Source organism: Leopardus geoffroyi, chromosome B1, assembly GCF_018350155.1.
Source record: "Leopardus geoffroyi isolate Oge1 chromosome B1, O.geoffroyi_Oge1_pat1.0, whole genome shotgun sequence".
Taxonomy (NCBI): domain Eukaryota; kingdom Metazoa; phylum Chordata; class Mammalia; order Carnivora; family Felidae; genus Leopardus; species Leopardus geoffroyi.
The window spans coordinates 131,576,841-131,595,443 of record NC_059327.1 but is presented as its reverse complement, the minus strand read 5'-3'; positions in this window follow the sequence as shown (position 1 = coordinate 131,595,443).

Sequence of the window (18,603 nt, the reverse complement as noted above, 5' to 3'; positions counted from 1 at the left end):
AGGAAGAGTCTTAAATGGCTTCAGTCTCTGAAAACTGGGGTTGTGTCTACACTGTTGTCACGGGTATGCAATGTGGAAGGATTTGGTTCTTCATCTGGCCATTTTAGCCACGTACACTTGCGGATAGCCACCTTCTATTTAAAACCTGCATGTCATACATGTGAAAGTCTATTTCATACAGGACTGTGTTCCAGTGATTATTTTTGCTAGGTGCTTTTGGGCTATAAGGAACAAAAATCATGCTCAGTTCACCTCAGCTACTGAAAACTTGTTTAAAGTGCACCAGGAAATAAGGATGCAGGGAACCATCTATGCAAGACACCTGCTGTTTCCGTCTTCTTGACTTCCATTCACCCCTTGCTAATGACTACATCTCAATTTTCCATTGAAGAGCTACATAACTCAGTCCATGTGACTAGGTGGGGCTGACCCTGACCAAGGGGTAAATAGTATGTCTCACTTAGAGCAGTAGGAGAACCACCTGTTCCTGGTCACAGTAATTGGTTCATGGGTGGGTACAAGACCCAAACTATTACTAGAACTCTTGGGAAAGATGGGTCTCCTGACTAGGTATAATGTAAAACTGGAACTGTTAATGGAGGCCATTTGTGGACAGTTTGTATGAGGGAGACATGAAGACAAAGGAAAGGAAAGGAAAGCAGAGCTGGGAGATGGAGAGAAAGTGAGGAGTTCTTTTTCTGGTGATATAATTTAAACCATTACATTCAGCCATGCTTGAATTCAAGCTCCACCACTGAATTTTACATTGGTTAATTATTTTCAAGTTGGGATTGCCTCCCACAACTGAAGAGTTCTTATAGGCTCTTGTAATAGCTGCATGGAAAATGGTATATATTGCTCAGGATACAGCAGCAGACCCTGTGATCAACAGTGATGCTTCTGGTCCAGTGTGAAGCTCTCTGGTTACTTGGTCACATTGTCCCTTTAGAAGCAGCCATCTGCTCTTGCTTCTCCTTCTGAAGACTCTGAAGAACTTTCTAAATGCTTCTTTTCTGCTTCTCTGCCTACACAACTATTATCTGAACCCTTTTTTTTTTTCCTCTGCACAAATTGCATTCAAACTTCCCAGGAAAGAGAATTTGATTGACTGCTTGATACATTCCACTGACTGCTTGATATAGTCCCTTAAATGTAAGGAGTGCTTTCTTACAAGTTGTTCCCTCTGGCATGATTTACTGCCCCATATCTACCTCCTTCATTTGGCTAATACTTAATTAATTTTCATGTCTCCGGTAAAGCCACTTCTCCTGGAAAGGTTATTTGAGTCCCCAGGATTGAGTTAAGTACTTCTACTTTGTGTTCATAAAACACCTTCCTGTTCATCACTTGATATTTCATTGCCTATTTACTTGTGTGCCTCTCCACTTACCACTCTTAGACTGTAATTTCTTTCTGAACAGGAATTTTTTCTTGGTTTATGTTGAGCACCTGGCACAGTTCCTAGCACATGGTAGATACAAAAAACAATATTGGCTAAGTATTGAAAAAATATTTGCCATTGAGATTATGGTCTATCTTAAGTCTCTATTAAAAATCTCATTGACCAGGGGCGCCTGGGTGGCGCAGTCGGTTAAGCGTCCGACTTCAGCCAGGTCACGATCTCGCGGTCCGTGAGTTCGAGCCCCGCGTCGGGCTCTGGGCTGATGCCTCAGAGCCTGGAGCCTGTTTCCGATTCTGTGTCTCCCTCTCTCTCTGCCCCTCTCCCGTTCATGCTCTGTCTCTCTCTGTCCCAAAAATAAATAAACGTTGAAAAAAAAAATTAAAAAAAAAAAAATCTTATTGACCAAACTAGCAATGGGTCTCCAGAGTTGGTTCTCTTAGCTTATCTAGGGTGTAACATAAGGAAAAGGAATTGGAATATAACTAATGAAACGAAAGCAGTAGAGTGCCAACAGTTCACATGTACATTTAATTTACATCAACATAAATACATAGTATTGGGGAGAGGTAGTGAGAGAAATACAGAAATAACAATGCATATAGTATGCATTTGGCATGACATTTCACCATTTTGCATTTGACCTGGGAGCCAAAAACCTGCTGTTCCCTCATGACAGCTCTCATAGCAGGGTCATTATCACCGGGGATGATTCTGGTGTTTGAAGGTACTTTTTTTCATATGACCGCTAAACACAATGATGCCTAAACATCAATTAACCATTTCATTTGGTATTAGACCAAAGGCTCAGAAATCTGTTCTAATGCTGCAAGTAAGGAACCAAAGGAGGAGTTAGTACTTTCTTCTAATGGAAAAAAAAAAAAGATTATTGATAGACAGATAAGCTAGTGTCGAATATATATTTTGACTGGAGAGGTTTGAAGTCTTTGCCTTTTCTTGCTCCATGTTGCCACAGAACTCAGGCTTTTCACTACATACCCTCCAGCTCTCTAGTCCTGAAGCCAGCTCTGACCAAGACAGGCAATAGACTCACATCCTGTAGCTGGTGACATGTGGAAATAATCTCATTGAATTTCCATATTTGACATGGAATGACTAAGGTGGACCATGAGCCACCATATCTGCAATGATGATCAACTTCCTCTCTGTTCTCTATCATGTTCTCTTCGTTCATATGGTCCTACTTCTGCCTGGTTTTTTAGTAAAGCTGCATTCGCTGGCACTCCAGGATGCTTGTTTGAGACCCTGACCCTTCTTAGCTCTTGCCAGCCCTTTTTATCCAATGGCAGTGGGATGATGGTATTTAGGTGCAATTTTTTCTGGTAATTGGGTGGAGTCCAGCTCTAAATTAGATAGATCTCCTGGAAAGAGAATGCAACTAGCATGTAGTTTTAAATATAACCACCATCCTCAGTCAGTTGAGCATCTGACTTTGATTTTGGCCCAGGTCATGATCCCACAGTCATGCAATGGACTCGCACTGAACATGGAGCCTGATTAAGATTTTCTCTCTCTCTCTCTCTCTCTCTCTCTCTCTCTCCCACTCTCCCCCACTCATGCATTCTCTCTCTTTCTCTCTCAAAAAAAAAAAATTCAAATAGAACCACTATCTAGAGACTGCCTTGCCTCATTCACTTCTAAGTCTGTTCTACCTTCCCTCCACCTTAAAGTTGTGAGCTCTATGTAATAAAATTTGCCCATTCTTTCAGACACTATTACTTTTTTTCTGAATCAGGCCCATAAACCAAGGTAGTTTCCCTAGTCCAAATTCCAAGCCTTCTCCATCTGCTGAAATCACCAACATTCTCCATAAAAACACAAAACACAAAAAATTATTTAACAGTGCTCATCAACTGATGAATGGATACATAAAATATGGCATATTGTACAACGTAATATTACTTGTCAATAAAAAAATTATATATGTTCTAGTTAAAAAACAGTCAAAGGATCTGAATAGACATTTCTCCAAAGAAGATATACAAATGGTCAGTAAGCACATGAAAAAATGTTCAATATCATTAGTCAGAAGGAGAATGCAAATCAAAACCACAATGAGATACTACCTCATACCCATTAGGATGTCTACTATCATACAACAGAAAATAAATGCTGGCCAAGATGTGGAGAAATTGGAATGCTCATAACTGCAAAAGGGAATTAGATATGGTACAGCTTCTTTGGGAAACAGTTTGGCAGGTCCCCAAAAGGTTAAGCATGGAGTTACCACATGACCCAGCAATTGTACCCTAAGTATATCCCAAGAGAAATGAAAACATATGCCCACAAAAGAATATGTACACAAATGTTCATAACAGCATTATTCATAGCAGCTAAAAAGTAGATAAACCCAAATATCCATCAACTGTAGTACAAACACCCATAAAATAGAATTTTATTTGGAAATAAAAAAGTATTGATACATGATACAGCATGGAAAAACTCTGAAAACATGTAAAGTGAAAGAAGTCATGAAAGATCACATTTTGTAGGATCCCATTGATAGAAAATGTCCAGAATACAAAAATCTATAGAAATGGAAAGTAATTGCCTAATTAGGGCTGTAAAGCAGGGAAAAGGAGAGAATGTGGAGTGACTGCTAATGGGTATGGGGTTTCTTTTTGGGATGATGAAAATGTTCTAAGATTAGATAGGGGTGATGGTTGCATGACACTGTGAATATATTTAAAAACATTGTACAATTTAAAATAGTGAATTGGGGCGCCTGGGTGGCTTGGTCGGTTAAGCGTCCAACTTTGGCTCAGGTCATGATCTCACGGTCCGTGAGGTCAAGGCCCGCGTCGGGCTCTGTGCTGACAGCTCAGAGCCTGGAGCCTGTTTCAGATTCTGTGTCTCCCTCTCTCTCTGCCCCTCCCCTGTTCATGCTCTGTCTCTCTCTGTCTCAAAAATAAATAAACGTTAAAAAAAAATAAATAAGTAAAATAGTGAATTGTATGCTATGTGAATTTTATCTTTTTTTTTTTTTTTTTTTTTTTTTTTTTTTTTTAGAACTGGAGAGAGAGCAGAGGAGAGGGGCAGAGGGAGAGAGAGAATATTAAGCAGGCTTCGTGCTGAGGCTCAATCTCCTGGCTACAAAATCATGACCTGAGCTGAAATCAAGACTCAGGTATACTTAACAGACTGAGCCACTCAGGCACCCCATTAATTATGTCTTAATAAAGCTGTTTAAAATATTTTAACAGATAGTTTAAGTCCGATTGAATATTTTTTAAAGTTCTCAACTTCTGTTATTCTAAGAATGAGCTCATGAGTAACCTTTTCATGTCTGTTTCCTTAATGCATTATCCTGATCAATGATACTGTCAACCTGTGCAAATATGTCAACCTGTGCAAATAAATTGATACTTTGGTTTGCATATCCATCTCTTGTGAGTCTTTTTTAGCCCAGATAATTTCCCCAGAGTTTGATCACACTTAGGGTGAACAGATAGAATGGATTTTAGCAAACTGCAAAGCTAAACACCTGGCCTGTGTTAGCCTCATACAGGTACTACATCCCCAAGAGACTCTGCCTAAAATAGCCAACCAGACAGCCAGCTAGCTGGCCTCTTGCTCTTTCTTTTTGACAGGTCTAACCTACAATATATGGGATGGAATGTTCTTTTTCAATGAGGAACTGTAAAGATTCCTGATGGAAATGTGCAGTATCATATCACAAAAGAAAAATAGAGCAGAAATAAATTTAAAAAAATAAGATATAGTTCCTGATTTTGTTTTCTGCAATGGATATGAAGCCATTGCAAAAATAAACAGTGATTTGGCATTTTGCATCACCACTGCATCAGTCATTAATAAGGACTGAATTAATGAATGAATAAACTCACGTTATCATATTGTTTGTGGATTGATGAATATATTCAGTTTTCCCAGACTGGTTAAGTTGATGTAGTTATGAAATTGCACAACTCAAGGAATAAAATTGTATTCTATGTAAATGGTGTCTTCTGGATTTGTGCAAAACAGAAAATCTGATTTATCTAACAGCTCTTCCAGAATGGTAGTGAAACCTGGAAAATCAAAGGAAAAATGGGTCTTCCTATCCTATCTTTCCCCTTACCTCACCTAAAGGTAGAATTGTACTAGGTGTCCCACTTTACTTCCTGAAACTTGAAGCTACCAAAGCACTCCTTATTGTCAAGTCAATCAGTTTGATGCCTATTAAGATCCCAGAGAAATTTAGGTTATATTTAGTTCTTATGGATTTATAGACTCATATTCATTGATAATTATATTAACACTATAATATTCAGTTGGCTTGATTTTCTATGGCTGATATTCACCATGATGTGGTAGATTAGATATTACTGATTTTGAGGTAAGGATCCAAATAGAAACGGGTGAAATGCATTTTACGGATTTACATCCTGTTTGGCTGCTATATCTTATATCCTAAATTGACTCTTTTGCATGGGTGAAGACAGAACCAAACATCTAATTAGTCCATAAAGTGCAAATAATATGGTGGAACAGAATTTCTAAAAGACATGATTCCCTTTCCTGGGAGACATGGTTATTGACCATGGTAAACATATGCATACATGTACATATACATACATATACATAAATATGTAAATGTATACATACATATACATGTACATGTATACATACACATACATGTACACATATATGTACATGTATACATGTATACATATATATGCATATGTACATATATATGCACATATACATATATACATACACATATATACACACATACATATATATATACACACACATACATATATATAAACACAGTGTTATATATTTATATATAATGTGTGTCTAAATATGAATATATGTGTGTATATATCAGAAAATATATGAATTTACAGAGGGGATCCATAAAGCCTAGATATATCAATAGTATGTTTTAATTTTTTATAGATTGAAAGCACCTCTGATGAGATAATATTCTTCTAAGTATTATCAGATTTCCTGGAAACAATTTTTTTTATTTTAGAGAGAGAGAGAGAGAGAAGGGGCAGAGAGAGAGGAGGAGAGAGAATCTTAAGCAGTCTCCATGCTCAGTGCAAAGCCCTAGGCGGGGCTTGATCCCACCACCCTGAGATCATGACCTGAGCCAAAATCGAGTCAGATGCTCAACCGAATGAGCCATCCAGGCACTGGTGGAAACTTTTTATACATAAGAAATACGAATGCAAAAAGACTTCTTTAGTTAAGAAGACTATTAGATTTTCCTAATCACCAAATGGGTTATTGCTTCTATTTGTAATTTCCAGGATGACTTATCTCCCTAATTATTCATTTACTATAAGGAATCTCTATGTTTCTCTCTATATAAGACAGTTCTAGAAGTTATGTCAGAAAGCATATTGGGGCACTTGGGTGGCTCAGTCAGTTAAGCGTCTGACTTCGGCTCAGGTCATGATCTCATGCTTTGTGGATTTGAGCCCCGTATTGGGCTCTGCACTGACAGTGTGGAGCCTGCTTGGGATTCTCTCTCTCTGCCCCTTCCTAACTTATGCTCTCTCTCTCTCTCTCTCTCTCTCTCAAAATAAATAAATAAACAACAAAAAAAGCATACTAGGGGGTGCCTGGGTGGCTCAAGCTCAGGTCATGATCTCAGGAACCATGGAATTGAGCCCAAAGTTGGGCTCTGTGCAGACAGCACAGAGCCTTCTTGGGAGTCTCTCTCTCCCTCCCTCACTGCCCCTCCCCCACTCTCTCTCTTTCTTTTTCTCAAAATAAATAAATAGGCGTTAAAAAAAAAAGAAAGCGTATTAGTATGAAATGGATCTTTTTCCCTATAGCAGTAATGCTACCATTAGGTCTGATTTTTCTGGTCATGAATTCAGCAACAAAATGATTCAGAGTTAAAAACAAACAAATACTAAAATCTCTACAATCATTTAAAATAAGATTATGTTCTAAATTCTATAAAATTACATAAATAGGATACGTACATTATTCAGGAGATCTCAATGTACTACCATGTACATATATAGCAACATATTATAACTATATTAGATTACTGTATCATAATGACACTGAAAACAAGCCAGCTCTAATAACCATTGCACTAATTATACATGATTCAAGGAATAGTTTTGCTTGCATTCTTACAATTTAGAAGGAGTTGGGAGGAATAATGTTTCGCCAAATTCTTACTAGCACTGCTTAGGGAAGTTTGAGTGGATTTTTTTTTTTTTTCTCTTGAAAAGTTTTCCTGAAGCAAGAAGTCTTCAAAATCATTAAACTGTTCTGACAAGCAGATATTTGTTAAGATTCTACCATATGCCAGACACTATGCTAAGCAATGAGGACACACAGTTGAATAATACACAGCCCTGCCCAGGAGGAATTCATAGTTCTGGGAGGGAGACAGATGCATAAGTAGTTGATTTCCATATAGGCACGAGCGACACATGAGACACTATGAAACACGGGGAAACTGCAGTTTTGAGAAAGAGTTCTTTGTAATGAGTCTTAAATTCAAGATGGAAAGGAGGTAGTGGGATGATGAAGAGGGATGTATAAGAGACATTTAAGAGTATCCTGTGCTGTGCTCCAAACAGGTCACTAGAAAACAGTCACTGTGGTATTTACCTATTTGAAGTGCTTATTAAGAAACATAGTTCAGTCAATAAAATGCTTACTTAGTGTTATATTATGTATTGGGCAATGTTCTAGATGCTCCAAATACAGGGATGAATAAAACAGACAAATGTCTCTGACTTCAGGAGCTTACGCTCTACTGAGGGAAACAGATAAAAACTGAATAAACAAATACATGTTATGTCAGATAGTGATGAATGTCATAAAGGGGAAGAGAAGAGTTAAGAGACTGGAGTGACAGGGTGCTATTTTAGATGGGTGGAGGTGATCAGAGAAATCCTCTCAAGAGGTGGTTTTGAGCAGAGTGAAGTTAGGGGGCAAGCTGTGTGTGTCTGGTGAATAGCGAGATAGCTTTTCAGATAATAAAGGCTCTGAGGCAGGACCTTGACTTGGTATATTTAAAGGTCAGCAAGAAGACTAAAATGGCTGGAATACATGAAATGAGGGAAAGAAGAACAGGAAATGAGGTGGTGGGAGTGGCCAGAGGCCAGCTTACGTAGAGCCTTTATTCTTACCAAATCTGTTTTTTCTACTTCCTAGTTCCATAGCTCCTGTATGATTTTCTCTCTTCTATTGATCTTATGGAGGACTACAAGGCCCTGGGAAGTCCTGGATCTCTGACTAACCACACAGAGGACTAACCACCGATTAGGAACATTTACTTTGGATTTTTTTTTTTTTTTTTATGTAAGCACAAGATTCAGTAAACTACGCTAAACCACCAAGATTTGGGAATTTCTTACAGTAATCATTGACTCTCACTAATAAAGCTTTGTGGTTGGTGGGGTTTGAAAAAAAGGCATCTAGTGAATTTGATATTTGAGTTCATTTTCTTTTCTTTATTCTTTACCTTACATCCACCACCCCTCAAGTTAGGAAAACTTTAAAGAAGCAAAGTGGCCATAGAAGATCAGTGTGAAGGCTTTTCTTTTTAAGACAGGTGGAATAGTCACCCTTCCTTGTCATAGTGATGTTGAGGGATGTAGACATGAACTTCAAGGCTTGTAGGAATCATCAGTTTTAGCCTCCTCCCTGAAACAGCGGGGATTTCCAAATTCTTTCCCTGCCCAGTTCCAAGAGGAATAGCCGGAACAATCAGAAGTATAGAGAAAAACATTTATTAAATAGAATTGAAGTTTAGACCACCTCATTTATAAAAGAACAATAGGTTACATGAGAAAAGGAATGTATATTGGAGAATTTGGCTCAATAATTTACCTTAAAATTTAGATGATTCTTCTGCATCTGCATCTTTTAGGTATAAACATGTGGCTAAGACACAGTTATTTTTATAGTTCCCAACAGCATATTTTAGATACTTTTTTTTTCCTCTCTATAGGAACATTCCTCTAGGTTTTAAACTCTCCTATATTTCTGAAGTATCATGGTACCACTATGGTATTCATTGTTTCACTGTTTTATAATTGAGCATATACTCTGCTTCTGGCACTATTCTAAGTGTTAGGAATATAAAACTTTTGCTCTCATGGAGCTCGGGAAAAAAATGAAATTTGACTGCAGTATAACTTAGTTTGGTTTTACTTCTTGTATTAGTTTCTATAGTTGCTATATTAAGAAATTACCACAAATTTAGTAGCTGAAAACTGCACGAATTTAATCTTACGTTCTGGAGGTTAGAAGTCTAAAAGGAGACTAATGGGGCTAAAATCAAGGTATTGGCAAGGCCAGTTCCTCTGGGGGCCCTAGGGGAGAATCTATTCCTTGTCTCTTCCAGTCTCTAGAGCTTGCTGCCATTCCTTGCCTGGCAGCCAAATCACCCTAATTTCTATTTCTATCATCATAGTAACTTCTCTGTCTGACCTCTCCAAGTCCCTTTTATTTATTAAAAAATAAATAAATAGGGGCGCCTGGGTGGCGCAGTCGGTTAAGCGTCCGACTTCAGCCAGGTCACGATCTCGCGGTCCGTGAGTTCGAGCCCCATGTCAGGCTCTGGGCTGATGGCTCAGAGCCTGGAGCCTGTTTCCGATTCTGTGTCTCCCTCTCTCTCTGCCCCTCCCCCATTCATGCTCTGTCTCTCTCTGTCCCAAAAATAAATAAACATTGAAAAAAAAAATTAAAAAAAAAAAAATAAATAAATAAATAAAGTTTATTTTTTGAAAGAGAGGGAGAGACAGAGTGTGAGCAGGGAAGGGCAGAGAGAGAGGGAGACACAGAATCCGAAGCAGGCTCCAGGCTCTGAGCTGTCAGCACAGAGCCTGACATGGGGCTCAAACCCACAAGCTGTGAGATCATGACCTGAGCTGAAGTCAGACGCTTAACTGACTGAACCACCCAGGTGCCCCTCCCCAAATCCCTTTTAGAAGGATCCTTGTGATTTTATTTGGCCTACCAGGATAATCTCACTGTCACAGATCATTAATTTAATCACATCAGCATAGTCCCTTTGCCACGCAAGGTAACATATTCACAGGTTTCTAGGGATTAGGATGTGGATATCTGCAGGAGGGGGCACACTTTTGAGCGTACCATACTTTTCAGTATCTAAAACCGAAGAACTTATTTCCTTTGTCAAGGTGAGCTTGGAACTTTTTCTGCTTGTCCTTCTCAGTCCAGCTCACTGAATCATGAGTGTGTTCTGTGAACTAATAGGATTCGAATGAGGCACTTTATTGAGCCTGGGTACATGGCTTGCTTAATTCAGGACATAGTACTTCCCTAAAGCTGTGACTTCATGGCATGCTTTTATCCGTTGTATGATAGACTGTGAACTCCTTGAGAGCAGAGCTCATATTTTATCCATTTCCTTATCTGTTTTACCCAGTATCACACCTCAGACACAGTAAGTGCTTAGGAAATACTTGTTGTATTAAATTAAATAGTTTTGAATGCCAAACTCATTGTCTTGTCCCATGAAACCCACATCTTCTTCTATTTCTTTTTCTATTAATTATATCACCCTCTAAACATACTTCCAAGTTTGAAACTGTGATCATTTATATCAGGGGTCAACAAACTATGACCCTTAGGCCAAACCCAGCTACCACCTGGGTCTGAAATTCAACTGGAACATTGCAGAGTTGAGTAGTTGTGACAGAGACTGTATGGACCGCAAAGGCTAAATTATTTACTATTTTGCCCTTTACAAAAAAATGTTCTCTAACTGTTGACTTAGGTGAAAATGCCCAACAAGTTACCTTCTGGGATGGGGAAGATTTCTATCCACATTACTTCCTTAAATACGACTCCTTCTCACTGATTCTTCCCCAGCTCATCCTTAATCCCCACTTATACCAACTGCCACCTTATTGTTGAACTCTTCATAAGGCAGGAATAATAGATGTGACCTCTGGGGGGCAGGAATCATAGCTGGCTTGCTTCCTTAACTGTACTCAGTAACTGTTGCTTTGTGAAGGGTGTTCTTCTCCAAGCATCTGACCAAAGTTTATTGTTTGTGATCTTTTCTAGGCCTTCTTCTGGGTATTCCATGTAGATACTGAAGTTATTCAGAAGATACCTAACTTGCGTCTTACTGCGGCTTCTGCACAAGTAGATGCTTCAGGGCTCATTAAAGGAGAGTCTTCATAATGGGCAAAATGCCCAGAAAATGGCATTGTGGAAAACAGAAAATTATGCCAAGGGGTAAGGATAAAATACTTACGGATTTTCTATTGTGCTTTTAGTTATTTTAAAAGTGTATTGCCTGGCAGCAAATAATCAATAATGAGAGAAGGAAAATCTGTGTAGCATGGAGTGGTACCTTATGTTTCATCCTTTATCTAAAATATATATAAACCGCTAAGATGAAAGTGAGTACAGCACAACCTTGCTGGGTAATGGTCAGAAAGAGATGTCTTAGTTTGGACTGGTTGAGCACATTACTAACCACAGAGGTTAAGATGGATGAGAACTAAGGGTTTATGATGTTTCTCTTTTTGGTGCCTCCCTGGATTCTAGCTGGAAGAGTCTCCTCATCCTCTATTTTGTCATTGGATGAAGACATAAATCTGACGAACCTATTTCCTTAGATATTCTACTGTCCTGGTGACAGAGAAACCTAAGCTTTCACAGGACTTTCTTGAGGGGAAAGACATCTCTTTGATGTTAAATTTCAGACCTTTATTCATGCATGTAAACCTTGGGCCATGTGGGACACATTTCTGTTACCCGATGGCCAGGAAATAGCATTAAAAACTCAGGTGCATCAAGAAAAAGGAATTCCTCCTAAACCTGAGCTGATTACCACACAAAGAGGTGAGTAGACAACAGAAGTTACTTCAGACTAGGAATGGGCTGTAGGTTTGACCCTTGGAAGGAGGTATTCGTTTTCCCCTTTTTATTGGTATTTTTTTTTTTCTGATTGCAGCAACATAGATTAATTTTGTCATTTATGAGATATTTCGATGCCAAAATACCCAAAGACCACAAATAGTCACATATGAGCCTAGTAATGCGTATTTAAAAATTCTGAAGTCTAGAAATTTTTCAGTTAACAAAAATTCGATCAAAATAGAGTACACATGCATCACACAGAGATACTTACAGACATGCATGTGTCTGCCTGCATCTATCTATCTATCTATCTATCTATCTATCTATCTATCTATCTATGTTTTGGTCATCTACCTATCTACTTATGTATTGTTCTATAGAAAATGGCAATTTTTCAGAATATTTGTTGCTGAAAATGCATGTTTTTAAAATATAATTACAATAGTAATGAGGTCTGTAAAGGATAAGGTGAATAGCAATGATATTTCCTCCTTTATATGTTGCTTCACAGTTGAGTCCTGGGTAATAGCAATAATACGTTTTTTACTTACAGGTCACAATGTATATACTCATCAGCTTTTTTCCATTATGGTCCATTATACCCTTTGAGAATAAATATGCCACTCCCACCAGGGTAAAGATGAGAGTTTAATTCATCATAATAGGAAAAAGATACTGGATTCAGAATACTATTCTCACACAACTTTAATACATAAGACAACTCAGAACAAACCTGGACAAGATTTACCTTCCATGTTTTAACATTAAGGGTGGGTCAGTTTTTATTGCTGGAATCAACCACAAAGAGTCAACATAATTATGTAATATTTTACAAAAGTTAAGAAATAGTAACAAATCTCTGATGTGCTGAGTCTCTGTCTATACCTTGTTCTAACCTAGAAATGATTCCTCTGACAGCTCATGTTTAAATCTTATTAGGTATACACTTAAAATTATGCCAAAACTCCACCCCTGCCAACCACACTATCACCCTCATCACCTCCTACATTCTTTCTCTCTTACTTAGTATTTCTAAAACCTTTCTAATCTTATTGTTTCCTTCTCCCACTCTATCCCATAGTTAGTACTTATTTTTGCTCCACTTCTTGGATTTGAATATTATTCTGATTAAGAAGTGTCAAGATTCAATCTCCAAATTTTCCTTTGCTCAAACATCTCCTTAAGCCCACTCAAATGCTTATCTCACCAAGGTCCCCAAATGCCCTGCTGAGTTTGAGCGTCTAGTACTGTGGATTTCACCACTTTTCCTATTGACAATGTAGACTATAGGTTAAGTACAAAGCACAACTGAAAACAACAGTCTCATTTTGGCCTTCCCCAAATCTTCTTTATTTTTTTTTTAATGTTTATATATTTTTGAGGGCCAGAAAGACAAGGGAGGGCAGAGAGAGAGGGAGACACAGAATCTGAAGCAGGCTCCAGGCTCCAAGCTGTCAGCACAGAGCCCGACATGATGCTCAAACCCACGAACCTTGAGATCATGATCTGAGCTGAAGTCCAACACTTAACCAACTGAGCCACCCAGGTGCCCCTCTCCAATTCTTCTTCATTATTGAGACTCTAACAATGGGAAGTGAGCAAGTCATCTTCACTGCCAGAGCAGGGGCAGTCTCTCTGGGGTTGGGCATTATTTCTGAACCTTCTGTTCAGGTGTAATATAGTCAGAGGATAGGGATTGTGAAACGGAGTAGGATTGGAGGAGAAGAGGAATCTGCAAAGAACACCTGGATCTGTAGGGTTGCAAGTGGAAGCAAGCTCTGTCCTGAACTGACCTGTTAAACTACCTGTGAACTGTTCACTGACCTGTTGGGCAAACTCTAGGCTTCTCAAACCCATGTTCTGTAAAGGGAACATCATGAGATCTCTCTTTTAAGTTTGTCATGAGACTGGGGATAATGCATTTAAAGCACATAGCACAGCCCCTCACACATAAGTGGCACTCATGTAATGACAGTTTTGTTATCAGTTTTTACTTCGGAGAGATCAGGGCTTATCAAGGAATTGAGAAAGAGTTAAAATTTTCAGAGGCATTGTGGCAAACACATACTTAGACTGGAGTATCAAGTGAATGTGAGAGGGAGTTTCAAGGGCTCTGCTGTGACAAGGTTTGTTTTCAGCACACAGTTGGAAAGCCACCACCATCACACCCACTCAGTGCTCTTCTCACCATCGTCTCCAAATGCCCTGACACATCTGAGAGTCTGCTAATATGGATTTCACGGTTCTTTCTATTGAAAATGTAGACTTCAGGTGTCTTAGTTTGGACTGCTATGATAAAAATACTATAGACTACATTTGTTTCTCACAGTTCCGAAGACTTGGAAATCCAAGATCAAGGTGCCAGCAGATTCGAGGACTGGTGAGGGCTTATTTCCTGGTTCACAGACAGCTTTCTTTCTGCTGTATCCTCACATGGTGAAGAAGGCAAGAAAGCTCTGTGGGTCCCTTGTATAATGGCATTCGTCCATTTGTGAGATGTCCTCATGACACAATTGCCTTCCGAAGGCACCATCTCTTAATACCATTACATTGATACTGACATAGGAATTTTGGAGGAAACAGACATTCAGTCCATTACAAATAGATTAAGTAACAAATACAACTAAAGCGATGATTTCTTTCTCTTGATCCATTAAACACTGCTTGCTCCTTCCCTAGGACATGTTTTCTTTTTTAGCTAAAAAGTGACATATTAGAACATGCGTCAGTGGCACCTGCTAACCTCTATTTTTTATTGGAGTATCTACAATGTAATCATGATGCTCAACCCCAAATTAGGGCATAAAATGGCTCTGTTCCTTGATGTACAACAAGAAGGGAGAAGTAAAAGGTAGGTTAGTGTGTTTTCTTTGAAAGGTCAATTATATGGTCACTGTTATTAGCTCAAGGAATTTAGGAATATCTTGAGAATCTTCATTCTGAAATAGTTTTACTCACTTCATTTGGAGGAACAACTCATCTAAGAGAGACAAAGAGGTGAAAGAGCCATCAAGTCCCCAGAAGTTGGCCTTACTTTGCCAGGTCCCACTACAGAGAGTTTGTTCACTTCTGAGGATGGAGGGAGTGGGGGAGCGACACCACTCAGTTCTGCTTTTCCTCTGATAATGCATATGACCTCAGACAAATCAAAATATGTCTGGGTCTCATATTTTTCATCTAGAAAATATGGAAGCAGGATTACATGACTACATTCCTTATAGCCCTAACAGGATATCAACATCAATATTTGAATCACTGTTCTGACCCTTCACATCCTCCAGGGACTCTGGGTGCAGGAAATGAAAACTGCACAGGAAGCTAGGAGTCCTGTTGTCTTAATGGCTAGTGGAGTGATAATGGTCACCACTCTCTGGGCCTCAACTTTCTTTTCTGAAATGGGGTTCAGTGGAGAGCAAAGCAGACATCTTCCTCACCCACAGAGCAGGGCTGAGAGGTGAAGGAAGACAGCACAGAGCAGATGATGTCAAGATTCTTTCCACCTCTTAAATTCTCTGAGTTATCTTAGACATTTGTTTACCATTACTCAAGCAAAGCAAATAGAGACGATTTCGTGGAAACTATATTCCTGGTTTTTGTTCTGTGTTAGTTTTTTTTTTTTTTTTTTTTTTTTAAGACTGACTAGTAGGGAGTCTGGATGGCTCAGTCAGTTAAGTGTCTGACTTCAGCTCAGGTCATGAACTTGTTCCTGAGTTCAAGCCCCACATCTGGCTCTGTGCTGACAGTTCGGAGCCTGGAGCCTGCCTTGGATTCTGTCTCCCCCTCTCTCTGCCCCTCCCCTGCTGGCGCTCTCTGTCTCTGTCTCTGTCTCTCTCAAAAATAAATAAATAAACAAACAAATAAATAAAATAAACATTAAAAAAAAAACCACCTGACTAGTAAGAAGAACACAATTTCTAAAAATATTTTAAAAGTCCAGTTTCCTGGGGCGCCTGGGTGGCTCAGTCGGTTAAGCGTCCGACTTCGACTTCGGCTCAGGTCATGAAATCGTGGTTTGTGAGTTTGAGCCCTGTATTGGGCTCTGTGCTGACAGCTCAGAGCCTGGAGCCTGCTTTGGATTCTATGTCTCCCTCTATCTGCGCCTTCCCTGCTCATACTCTGTGTCTCTCTGTCTCTCAGTAATAAATAAACATTAAAAAAAATAAAAAAAAAAAAGAGTCCAGTTTCCTGAGAATATAGAAGGATTTCTTATAAACCCAGGAATCAAAATGATTTATAGACAATCAGGATTTAGCCACAAAATTATTTGTTTTGTTCAACTGTATTGAGTGCATGAGTTTAATGAGTAATACTTACTTAATATTACTTCAAATTCTTGCCCTTATTTGTTAAGAAAAACAAAGGACAGAAAAACCCACATGGGGTAACTATATATTATTAATCTTATGGATTGCTATTTCTAAGAATTATGAAGAAAAATTAATCCTAATGATTAAAGAAAGGCAGTACACTTCTCTTTACAATGGGGTAATTTGTATGGTTGCAATTAACTGTCCTTCCCAGCGCAGAAAATCCTGGAGGTTAGAAAGGACATGCCATTGTTTTCTGTTTAGTAGATGTAGATTGGTAAATCAGAAATCAGACTATCTTATGTTCACATTGCAATTAAGCAGCAAGGAAGATAAACAAAACTAAATATAGCTTTAGAGAAAAAACACTTTCCAGTTGTCTTTAAAATTTCCCAAGCTCAGACTACTATATGAAATATGAACTAGAATGTTCTCTTCCAAATTGGGTATCAAGAGGTCAACTAGTCCCCGTTTCATAGATTATCTGAGATCAGCTCAATTGAGTCATTAGTAGATAAAGATATTGTAGCTACATATGAGTAAATAAACCAAAGACTACATGGATAAAAGCTCTAGGCTATGACTTTTTAAAATATGGTTTTAATTCATTATGCATTCCTTATGCATATAGTAAGCACTGGCTCTAACGAATTCTTGCTGCAATTACTATTGTTAATTTCTTTGTTGTTTTGTTCTTGGCCCATCAACATCTAAGTCCAAATAGCTAGAAGTGTCTTCAGGTAGGATTCTAGTACTTTTTAAAAGTTAAACGAATAATTCAGGGCCCCTTGGTGGCTCAGTAGGTTAAGCGTCCAGCTCAGTCGTGATCTCATGGTTTCATGAGTTAGAGCCCCTTATTGGGCTCTGTGCTGACAGAGCTTGCTTGGGATTCCCTCTCTCTCTCTCTCTCTCTCTCTCTCTGCCCCTCCCCTGCTCACACTATCTCTGTCTCTCTCAAAATAAATAAATACACTTAAAAATTTTAAAAGTTAAATGAAGAATTCAAAATTCTTAGGATTTTTCAAATATAGTATATTGTTTCATATGACATAACCATTCACTTTAAGAGTATAATTGTAGCACATCACAAAAAAGAAAGAAAATAAAATTAGGATTTACCTAAGAGAGAAAGCTACCTGGGATGCTTTAGTAATAAATGCTATTTTCTTTGAATGAAGAAAATATTTCTGAAGATCTTCATTTTATAAATTCTGTGTCTTTTTCTCAAGTACTTTCTTCAGAGATTTATGAGTAAATAACTCCCTGATGAATTCTCTTCAGAAGACATCTGAAGCCAGGTAACCTGAGAGTGGAAAATCATCCTGCCACAAGTACGTAGGCCTTCTCCTCATTGTATCAAATCCCCACAAATGGGTCGAAAGCTGGGATCCTGCCTGACTTGCCCTGGCAGCATAAAACCATTATTAACAGAGCCTTGAATTATGGACCTTGAGAGGGCCTCTAATGCGTCATCCTGAACGCAAGGACATCGTTGAAAAAAAAGGACATGATATCATTTAGAATATTCTAAGTTTCTGTAAATATAAACTAGTGTGTGTGGTAACCCATATATTTGGGCTAGGGAGTTTTGGGGGGCACTGAGGGCTTGTATAAAAATTCCAGTCATCGTTCCTTGATTTTCTCTGCCTCCTCCACAGAATTCTCAGTGGGACCCTGACTCTTTCCTTTCTTTCCACTTTCCCTTCAAGGGTTCTGGGGACTTCAAGTTCTTTTCCCGTGGCTGCTCTAACTTTGCTGCTACAGAAGCCCAGATCTTTCTAGGCCTGTCAGTGTTACTGTCCCTGTGGTTCTCATTCAACACTCTCATTGCTTTCTCTTCCTGTCACTAGTTTCCCTCGCTCTCAGAAACTTTGCCATTGGAGAGAAGTTTCTTCATCATGGATTACTGCTTTCTAGGTCCCTAAGGCTCAGCTTGGCTGCTTTTTCCTTGCAAATGCTGAATTAGGAATTTTGAACATGATTGCCAGAGCCCAAGGGTAGCACAGCAAATGTGCTCCTTGGTAACGATTGCTCAGTGACACAAAATGAGGC